Here is a 9,482-nt window from a genome sequence, read left to right as displayed (position 1 = left end):
TATTTAGGTTTAACACCAATCCCGATGGTAGAGGGAGCGTGCGATGTTTGATCACATCAACCTTGGAAACACTTCCAACACATATCGTCATCTCACCTTTAGCTAGTCTCCGCAGCCTTTTATTTCGAGTTACTAACACTTAGCAACCGAACCGGTATTTTTTTTACCCTGGTGCTACTAGGAGTACTAGTAAAGTACACAATAATATAACGTATATTCAAAATACCTCTGTCGACCTTGCCAGCCTTATCATCTACCAAGTATCTAGGGTAGTTCTGCTTCAGTGACCGTTCCCCTCATTATAGAAGCACTTAGTCTCGGGTTTGGGTTCAACCTTGGGTTTCTTCACTAGAGCAGCAACTGATTTGTCGTTTCATGAAGTATCCCTTCTTTCCCTTGCCCTTCTTGAAACTAGTGGTTTAACCATCAACAATTGATGCTCCTACTTGATTTCTACTTTCGGGGTGTCAAACATCGCGAGTTGCTCAAGGATCATCATGTCTATCCCTGATATGTTATAGTTCATCACGAAGCTCTAATAGCTTGGTGGCAGTGACTATGGAGAACCATCACTATCTCATCTGGAAGATTAACTCCCACTCAATTCAAGCGATTGTAGTACTCAGACAATCTAAGCACATGCTCAACGATTGAGCTTTTCTCCCTTAGTTTGCAGGCTTAAGAAACTTGTCAGAGGTCTCATACCTCTTGACGTGGGCACTAGTCTGAAATCCCAATTTCAGTCTTTAGAACATCTCATATGTTCTGCGACGTTTCAAAAACGTCTTTGGTGCCACAATTCTAAACCGTTAGCATTACACACTGAACTATCATGTAGTCATCAAAACGTGTATGTCAGATGTTTCCCAACATCTACAGATGACTCTCGAGGTTCAGCACACTGAGCGGTGCATTAAGGACATAAGCCTTCTGCTCAGCAATGACGATAATCCTCAGTTTATGGACCCAGCCCGCATAATTTCTACTATCAACTTTCAACTAAATTTTCTCTAGGAACATATCTTAAACAACCGAACTAAAGCGTAATCTACAAGATAATTTGCAAAGACCTTTTAACTATGTTCATGATAATTAAGTTCATTTGATTATTTAATGAACTCCCACTTAGATAGACATCCCTCTAGTCATCTAAGTGATACATGATCCGAGTCAACTAGGCCGTGTCCGATCATCACGTGAGACGGACTAGTCATCATCGGTGAACATCTTCATGTTGATCGTATCTACTATACGACTCATGCTCGGCCTTTCGGTCTCTTGTGTTCCGAGGCCATGTCTATACATGCTAGGCTCGTCAAGTCAACCTAAGTGTTTCGCATGTGTAAATCTGGCTTACACCCGTTGTATGCGAACGTTAGAATCGACCACACCCAATCATCACGTGGTGCTTCGAAGCAACGAACCTTCGCAAGGGTGCACAGTTAGGGGGAACACTTTCTTGAAATTTTAGTGAGGGATCATCTTATTTATGCTACCGTCATTCTAAGCAAATAAGATGTAAACATGACAAACATCACATGAAAATCATAAAGTGACATGATATGGCCAATATCATCTTGCGCCTTTTGATCTCCATCTTCGAGGCGCGGCATGATCACCTTCGTCACCGGCATGACACCATGATCTCCATCATCATGTCTTCATGAAGTTGCCTCGCCAACTATTACTTCTTCTACTATGGCTAACGGTTAGCAATAAAGTAAAGTAATTACATGGCATTTTCATTGACACGCAGGTCATAAATAATTTAAGACAACTCCTATGGCTCCTGCCGGTTGTTATACTCATCGACATGCAAGTCGTGATTCCTATTACAAGAACATGATCAATCTCATACATCACATATATCATTCATCACATCCTTTTGGCCATATCACATCACATAGCAAACCCTGCAAAAACAAGTTAGACGTCCTCTAATAGTTGTTGCATGTTTTACGTGGCTGCTATGGGTTTCTAGCAACAACGTTTCTTACCTACGCAAAACCACAACGGTGATATGCCAATTGCTATTTACCCTTCATAAGGACCCTTTTCATCAAATCCGATCCGACTGAAGTGGGAGAGACAGACACCCGCCAGCCACCTTATGCATCAAGTGCATGTCAGTCGGTGGAACCAGTCTCATGTAAGCGTACGTGTAAAGTCGGTCCGGGCCGCTTCATCCCACAATGCCGCCGGATCAAGATAAGACTAGTAATGGTAAGCAAATTGAACAAATCATCGCCCACAACTGCTTTGTGTTCTACTCGTGCATAGAATCTATGCATAGACCTAGCTCTGATACCACTGTTGGGGAACATAGCAATAATTCAAAATTTTCCTACGTGTCACCAAGATCAATCTAGGAGATGCTAGCAACAAGAGAGACGGAGTGTCATACCCTTGAAGATTGCTAAGCGGAAGCGTTACAAGAACGCGGTTGATGGAGTCGTACTCGCGGCGATTCAAATCGCGGAAGATCCGATCTAGCGTCGAATGGACGGCGCCTCCATGTTGAACACACGTACAGCCCGGGGACGTCTCCTCCTTCTTGATCCAGCAAGAGGAGAGGAGAAGTTGACGGAGAACTCCGGCAGCACGACGGCGTGGTGGTGGAGTTTGTGGTATTCCTGCAGGGCTTCGCCAAGCTCTACGGAGGAGAAGGAAGAGTTGGAGGAGGGAGGGGCTGCGCCAGGGAAGGGGTGCGGCTGCCCTCTCTCCCTCACTATATATAGGGGGGAGGGGGGTGGAGGAGGCGCCCTAGGGTTCCCTAAGGGAGGGGCGGCGGCCACAGGGAAAACCCTAGATGGGTTTGGGCGCCCCCACCCCTAGGAAACTTGCCCCCCAAGCTGGGAGGGGTGGCTGCCCTAGGGGAGGCGCCCCCACCTCTCCAAGTTATGTGAGATGGGGTGGGAGGGGCGCACAGCCCCTTAGTGGGCTGGTGTGCCCCTTCCCCTAGGCCCATAAGCCCCCCAACGCTTGCCGGGGTCTCCGAAACCACTTTCGGACACACTGGTCGTCACCCGGTACCCCCAGAACAATTCCGGACTCCAATATATGGATCTTCACCTCCAGACCATTTTGGAACTCCTCGTCACGTCCGGGATCTCATCCGGGAGTCCGAACAACCTTCGGTAACCACATACTATTTCCCATAACAACTCTAGCGTCACTGAACCTTAAGTGTGTAGACCCTACGGGTTCGGGAACCATGCAGACATGATCGAGACATCTCTCCAGACAATAACCAATAGCGGGATCTGGATACCCATATTGGCTCCCACATGTTCCACGATGATCCCATCGGATGAACCACAATGTCGGGGATTCAATCAATCCCATATACAATTCCCTTTGTCTATCGGTATGTTACTTGCCCGAGATTCGATCGTCGGTATCCCCATACCTCGTTCAATCTCGTTACCAGCAAGTCTCTTTACTCATTCCGTAACGCATGATCCTGTGGCTAATTCATTAGTCACATCGAGCTCATTATGATGATGCATTACCGAGTGGGCCCAGAGATACCTCTCCGTCACACGGAGTGACAAATCCCAGTCTCGATTCGTGCCAACTCAACAGACACTTTCGGAGATACCCGTAGCGTGCCTTTATAGCCACCCAGTTACGTTGTGACGTTTGACACACCCAAAGCATTCCTACGGTATCCGGGAGTTCCACAATCTCATGGTCTAAGGTAATGATACTTGACATTAGAAAAGCTTTAGTGGACGAACTATACGATCTTGTGCTATGCTTAGGATTGGGTCTTGTCCATCACATCATTCTCCTAATGATGTGATCCCGTTATCAACGACATCCAATGTCCATGGTCAAGAAACCATAACCATCTATTAATCAACGAGCTAGTCTACTAGAGGCTTACTAGGGACATGTTGTGGTCTATGTATTCACACATGTATTATGGTTTCCAGTTAATACAATTATAGCATGAACAATAGACAATTATCATGAACAAGGAAATACAATAATAACCATTTTATTATTGCCTCTAGGGCATATTTCCAACACAGACCTCATTTCAACTGTTTCGTCCAAGCCGGTTGGCTCCCGATGAACAGAATGTATTCCGTTGCCTCCCGATGAACACGATGCTGTTTACTCCGTTCCGACCCACCCGATTGGCTGCCGATGAACAGGATGCCTCGCTGTACGCGTTCGAGACCCCACCCATATGTACGTACGTAGCCACATTTACTTTCTTGCAACGTAGCTGTATGTACGTGTACATGATATAGACGGTACTGCGTGACATGTTACATCGGCGGCTCTACTATGACACATGTAGCTCCTTACTCGGCCATGGTTCATCGCTGCAGAGAGCCCGATCGACCAGTATGTACGTACATGTTCGCGACCAGATAGACAACCCTACGTATGGTTCGACCGAGTGGGTCCCAGCTGTCAGGGAGGATAAGGAGGCACTTCCTTGCGTGCAAAGATATAGCTGGTGGGTCCTAGCTGTCAGGAGGGAGAATCATTTTTTGCCCGTAATATGGACGCACTTCCTTCCGTGCGAAGATGTAGCTGGTGGGTCCTAGCTGTCAGGGGGAAAACATTTTTTTCAAAATACAGAGGCCCTTCTGGTGGGTCCCTGCTGTCAGGTGGAGGAATTATTATTTTGTATGTAATAAGGAGGCACTTCCTTGCTGCAGCCATGGACCCAGTGAAAGTGCAACTATCCCTAGGTGGTTTTGGTAATTCATAACAACATATAGCTCATTGAGCTAATACTATTCCAAGATAATTATTTCAGGAAAGCTCAATGATTGGCATGGCATGGATGTGAAAGTGGAACCCTCAAAATGCTAAGGACAATGGATTGGCTCAAGCTCAAAAGCTCAAGACTCTTCATTTTATATTTTAGTGATCCAAGATCACATTGAGTCCATAGGAAAAGCCAATACTATCAAGGAGGGATGAGGTGTTGCTTAATGAGCCTCTTGCTTCATGTGCTTAATGATATGCTCCAAAACCCTCAACTACTTTCCCATATCCACATATGACCTAAACTCTAAGCCAAACTCGGTCCTACCGATTTTTCCTATCCGGCGCCACCGAGTTTCACTTGTCATTAGCCACTGCCAAACCCTAGCAATTCGGTTCTACCGATAAGGATCTCGGTCCCACCGAGATGGGGTTGCAAACTCTCTGTTTCCCTTTCGTAACTTTTCGGCTCCCACCGAAAGAGCGAATCGGTCCCACCGAGATTGCAATGTAAACTCAGTGTTTCCCCTTTGTAACTTTTCGGTCTCACCGAGTTCCACTCGGTCTCACCGAAAGAGCAAATCGGTCCCACCGAGTTTGCCTGACCAACTCTCTGGTTAGCTAATTACCAAATTCGGTCTCACCGAGTTTGTGTAATCGGTCTCACCGAGATTACGTTATGCCCAAACCCTAACCATATCGGTCCTACCGAGTTGCATGTCAGTCCTAATGGTCACTAGGTTTACTACTTCGGTCAGACCGAGTTTATTATTCGGTCCCACCGAGATTGGAAACTGTGTAACGGTTGGATTTTGTGTGGAGGCTATATATACCCCTCCACCTCTTCTCATTCAAGAGAGAGCCATCAGAACACACACATCATTCCAACTCATTTGTTCTGAGAGAGAACCACCTACTCATGTGTTGAGATCAAGACATTCCATTCCTACCATATGAATCTTGATCTCTAGCCTTCCCAAGTTGCTTTCCACTCAAATCTTCTTTCCACCAAATCCAAATCCTATGAGAGAGAGTTGAGTGTTGGGGAGACTATCATTTGAAGCACAAGAGCAAGGAGTTCATCTACCTACACACCATTTGTTACTTCTTGGAGAGTGGTGTCTCCTAGATTGGCTAGGTGTCACTTGGGAGCCTCCGACAAGATTGTGGAGTTGAACCAAGGAGTTTGTAAGGGCAAGGAGATCGCCTACTTCGTGAAGATCTACCGCTAGTGAGGCAAGTCCTGTGTGGGCGATGGCCATGGTGGGATAGACAAGGTTGCTTCTTCGTGGACCCTTTGTGGGTGGTTGCTTCTTCGTGGACCCTTCGTGGGTGGAGCCCTGTGTGGACTCGCGCAACCGTTACCCTTGGGTGGAGCCCTATGTGGACTCGCGCAACCGTTACCCTTCGTGGGTTGAAGTCTCCATCAACGTGGATGTAGGATAGCACCACCTATCCGAACCATGGGAAAAACATCCGTGTCTCCAATAGCGTTTGAATTCTCCAAACCCTTCCCTTTACATTATTGCAAGTTGCATGCTTTACTTTCCGCTGCCTATATACTCTTTGCATGCTTGCTTGAATTATGTGATGATTGCTTGACTTGTCCTAAATTAGCTAAAATCTGCCAAGAACTAAAATTGGGAAAAGGTTAAGTTTTTATTTGGTCAAATAGTCTAATCACCCCCCTCTAGACATACTTTCGATCCTACAAGTGGTATCAGAGCTTTGGTCTCCATTTGCTTTGATTTCCATAGCTTTTGGTGGTCATAGCCTTGGTTTCACAACCTAGGAGAGTATGGCGTCTAGCGAGGGAAATTATCACCGTAGAGGTCCTTACTTTGATGGTACTAATTTTGCTAGTTGGAAGCATAAAATGAAAATGCATATTCTTGGACATAACCCCGCCGTTTGGGCTATTGTGTGTGTTGGTTTGCAAGGTGACTTCTTTGATGGGAGAGAACCAAACCGTGAAGCTACCGCGGATGAGTTGAAGATGTTGCAATACAATGCTCAAGCTTGTGATATTCTCTTCAACGGATTGTGCCCCGAAGAATTCAACAAAATCAGCCCTTGAGAATGCAAAGGAAATTTGGGACACTTTGATTGATATGCACGAAGGTACCGACTCCGTCAAGGAATCCAAGTTGGATGTGCTTCAAAGCCAACTTGACAAGTTCAAGATGAAGGATGGTGAAGGTGTCGCTGAAATGTACTCTAGGCTTGCTCTCATCACAAATGAGATTGCCGGCTTAGGAAGTGAAGAGATGACCGATAAATTCATCATCAAGAAGATCCTAAGAGCCTTGGATGGAAAATATGATACCGTGTGCACATTGATCCAAATGATGCCCAATTACAAAGATCTCAAGCCAACGGAGGTGATTGGAAGAATTGTTGCTCATGAGATGTCACTTAAGGATAAAGAGGAACTTCACAACAAATCAAGTGGTGCCTATAAAGCCTCATGTGAAGCCCCTACATCATCAAGTGAGAAACAAGACTTCAATGAAGAATTGAGCTTAATGGTGAAGAACTTCAACAAGTTCTACAAGAATAGAAGCAAAGATAGAAGCTCCATCAAGGTCCTACAATGACAAAAGATCTTCTAGTCGAGAGCGAAACTGTTACAATTGTGGAAGACCCGGACACTATTCCAATGAGTGTACGGCTCCCTACAAGAGAAGAGAAGATTCTCCAAAAAGAAGAAGCAAAGGATCACCACCAAGAGAGAGAAGGATTAGAGATGATCATTATGAACGAAGATACTCACGGAGAACAAGGATTCGGAAAGGAAGGAAAAATCATCAAGGAGCTACACAAGACAAAGACATCTAGCTCATGTTGGTGAATGGGTATCCGGCTCCGGCTCCGACAGCCACTCCGAGAGAAGTTATCACTCCGACTCCGAAGATACTCAAGATGAAGGTGTTGCCGGTCTAGCACTTGTGTCAACCAACTCCTACGACATATTTGACTCACCAAATGAAGGAATTGGAAGATGCTTCATGGCCAAAGGTCCTAAGGTAACACACCCCGAGTATGTTGATTTCAATAGTGATGAAGATGACTTGTTAGGTGCTGATTTGCTTGTTGACAACTCTAGTGATGAATACTATGATGAAACGTCAATTAATCATGCTAATCAAGATAAAACGAATGACAATGTTAAGGAGAAGATTGAGGCTCTAACTAAAGAACTAAACACTCTTAAGTTAGCTCATGAAACTATCTTCGAAGATCATCGAGAACTTTTAAGAGCAAGCTCATGAGAAGTTATGCTTTGAAAAGCTCAACCTTGAGCAAGAGCATGAGTTTTTAAAGGCAATCAATGATGATCTCCGCAAGAAAAGTTCTTCTTACATTGCCAAGCGTTTAGTCTTATCCACTTACATGCCTCAAGTCAAGTCTAATAACAAGAACAAGAAAGATTCTTCCTCTAGTAGTAACAATGATCATGCTAAATCCAATATTGTTGCTTCTAGTAGTTCTCTTGATTCCACTAATGATTCTCTTAGCCAAGTTACACTTGAGCAAGAAAATAGCTTATTGAAGGGAATTATAGAGAAAGGAGTGTACAAAAGCCTTGCCGGGAGTAAGCAATTCGAGGAAATTGTGCGCAAGCAAGGAATGCACCGGAAGAATCAAGGTGTTGGTTTTGAACGAAAGTTCAATGCCAATGGAGTTGAGTGGGAAGAAGATCAATACCCCAAGACAAAGTTTGTTCCTCAACAAGAGAAGTATGATACTTCTTTCAAGGGGACACAAGCTCAAGATGATCTTGCACCACAAGACTACAAGCAAAAAGATAAGGACAAGCTTTCAAGAGGAAATTGATGCATTTGAAGAAGCTCCTAAGACCTTAGTCAAGTGGATTCCCAAGACTACTTCAAGTTCCACCTCATCAAGTACGACTACAACTCCAAGGATTCCCATCAAGATGATGTGGATCCAAAAGAAGAAGAACTAGAGAGTTCTTGAGGGTGACTCCGCCAACATACTTCACTCTTATCATTTTGGCAAGAACAAGTGCAATCAACTTGCACATCTTGCACTAGTTCAAGGAGTCACAAACCCTCTTGTTGGTAAGACAAGGGACAAGGTAACCTAAAAGTTTTCATGGACATCATCTTTTGTGTACATCAGTGTATGTCTATGGATATCCTTGTTTGTTTCTTGTGGGACTAACCCATGTAGGTATTGAAAGTGCAATTCACTCAAATGGATAGCTCCAAAAGATCTACATCAACATTGAGCATCCACATCTTCAATATCTACGTGAAGTCATCATCGACAAAATCCAAGGTTAGTTCATCCCTCTTAGGGGGGATATCACATCTAGGGGGAGCTTTACTCTAAGACTTGAGCTAAAGCAACTCGAAAGATGTGAACAAAACAATGCTTTATGTAAAAGTGGTAACCCCACTTGGGCTTAAACGATGAGTATGACCTACGATCAAGTGTTCTCACTTGACTCCTAAGTCAATATACTCATATATAGATGACCTAGTCATCGCAAATTGCTTGATAGATGCTAGAATTGGTTGTGCATGCCTTGCCACATATTTCATTTGCCATCTTATTGTGTGAGCATGCCGATTGCATATTTTACTCATTCAAGGACATCCACTTGTTGCTTTGATTGTTCGGTTTTATTTATTTTTGCCAAATGGATGGACAAGAATGCCTAAGAACCTCCTCTAGCTATCTATGCTTTTCTCATCTCAAACTCTATTCATGCTGCATCACAA

The sequence above is a fragment of the Triticum urartu genome, chromosome 2 (assembly GCF_003073215.2).
Source record: "Triticum urartu cultivar G1812 chromosome 2, Tu2.1, whole genome shotgun sequence".
NCBI classification, from domain to species: domain Eukaryota; kingdom Viridiplantae; phylum Streptophyta; class Magnoliopsida; order Poales; family Poaceae; genus Triticum; species Triticum urartu.
Note: the sequence above shows the minus strand (reverse complement) of the source record.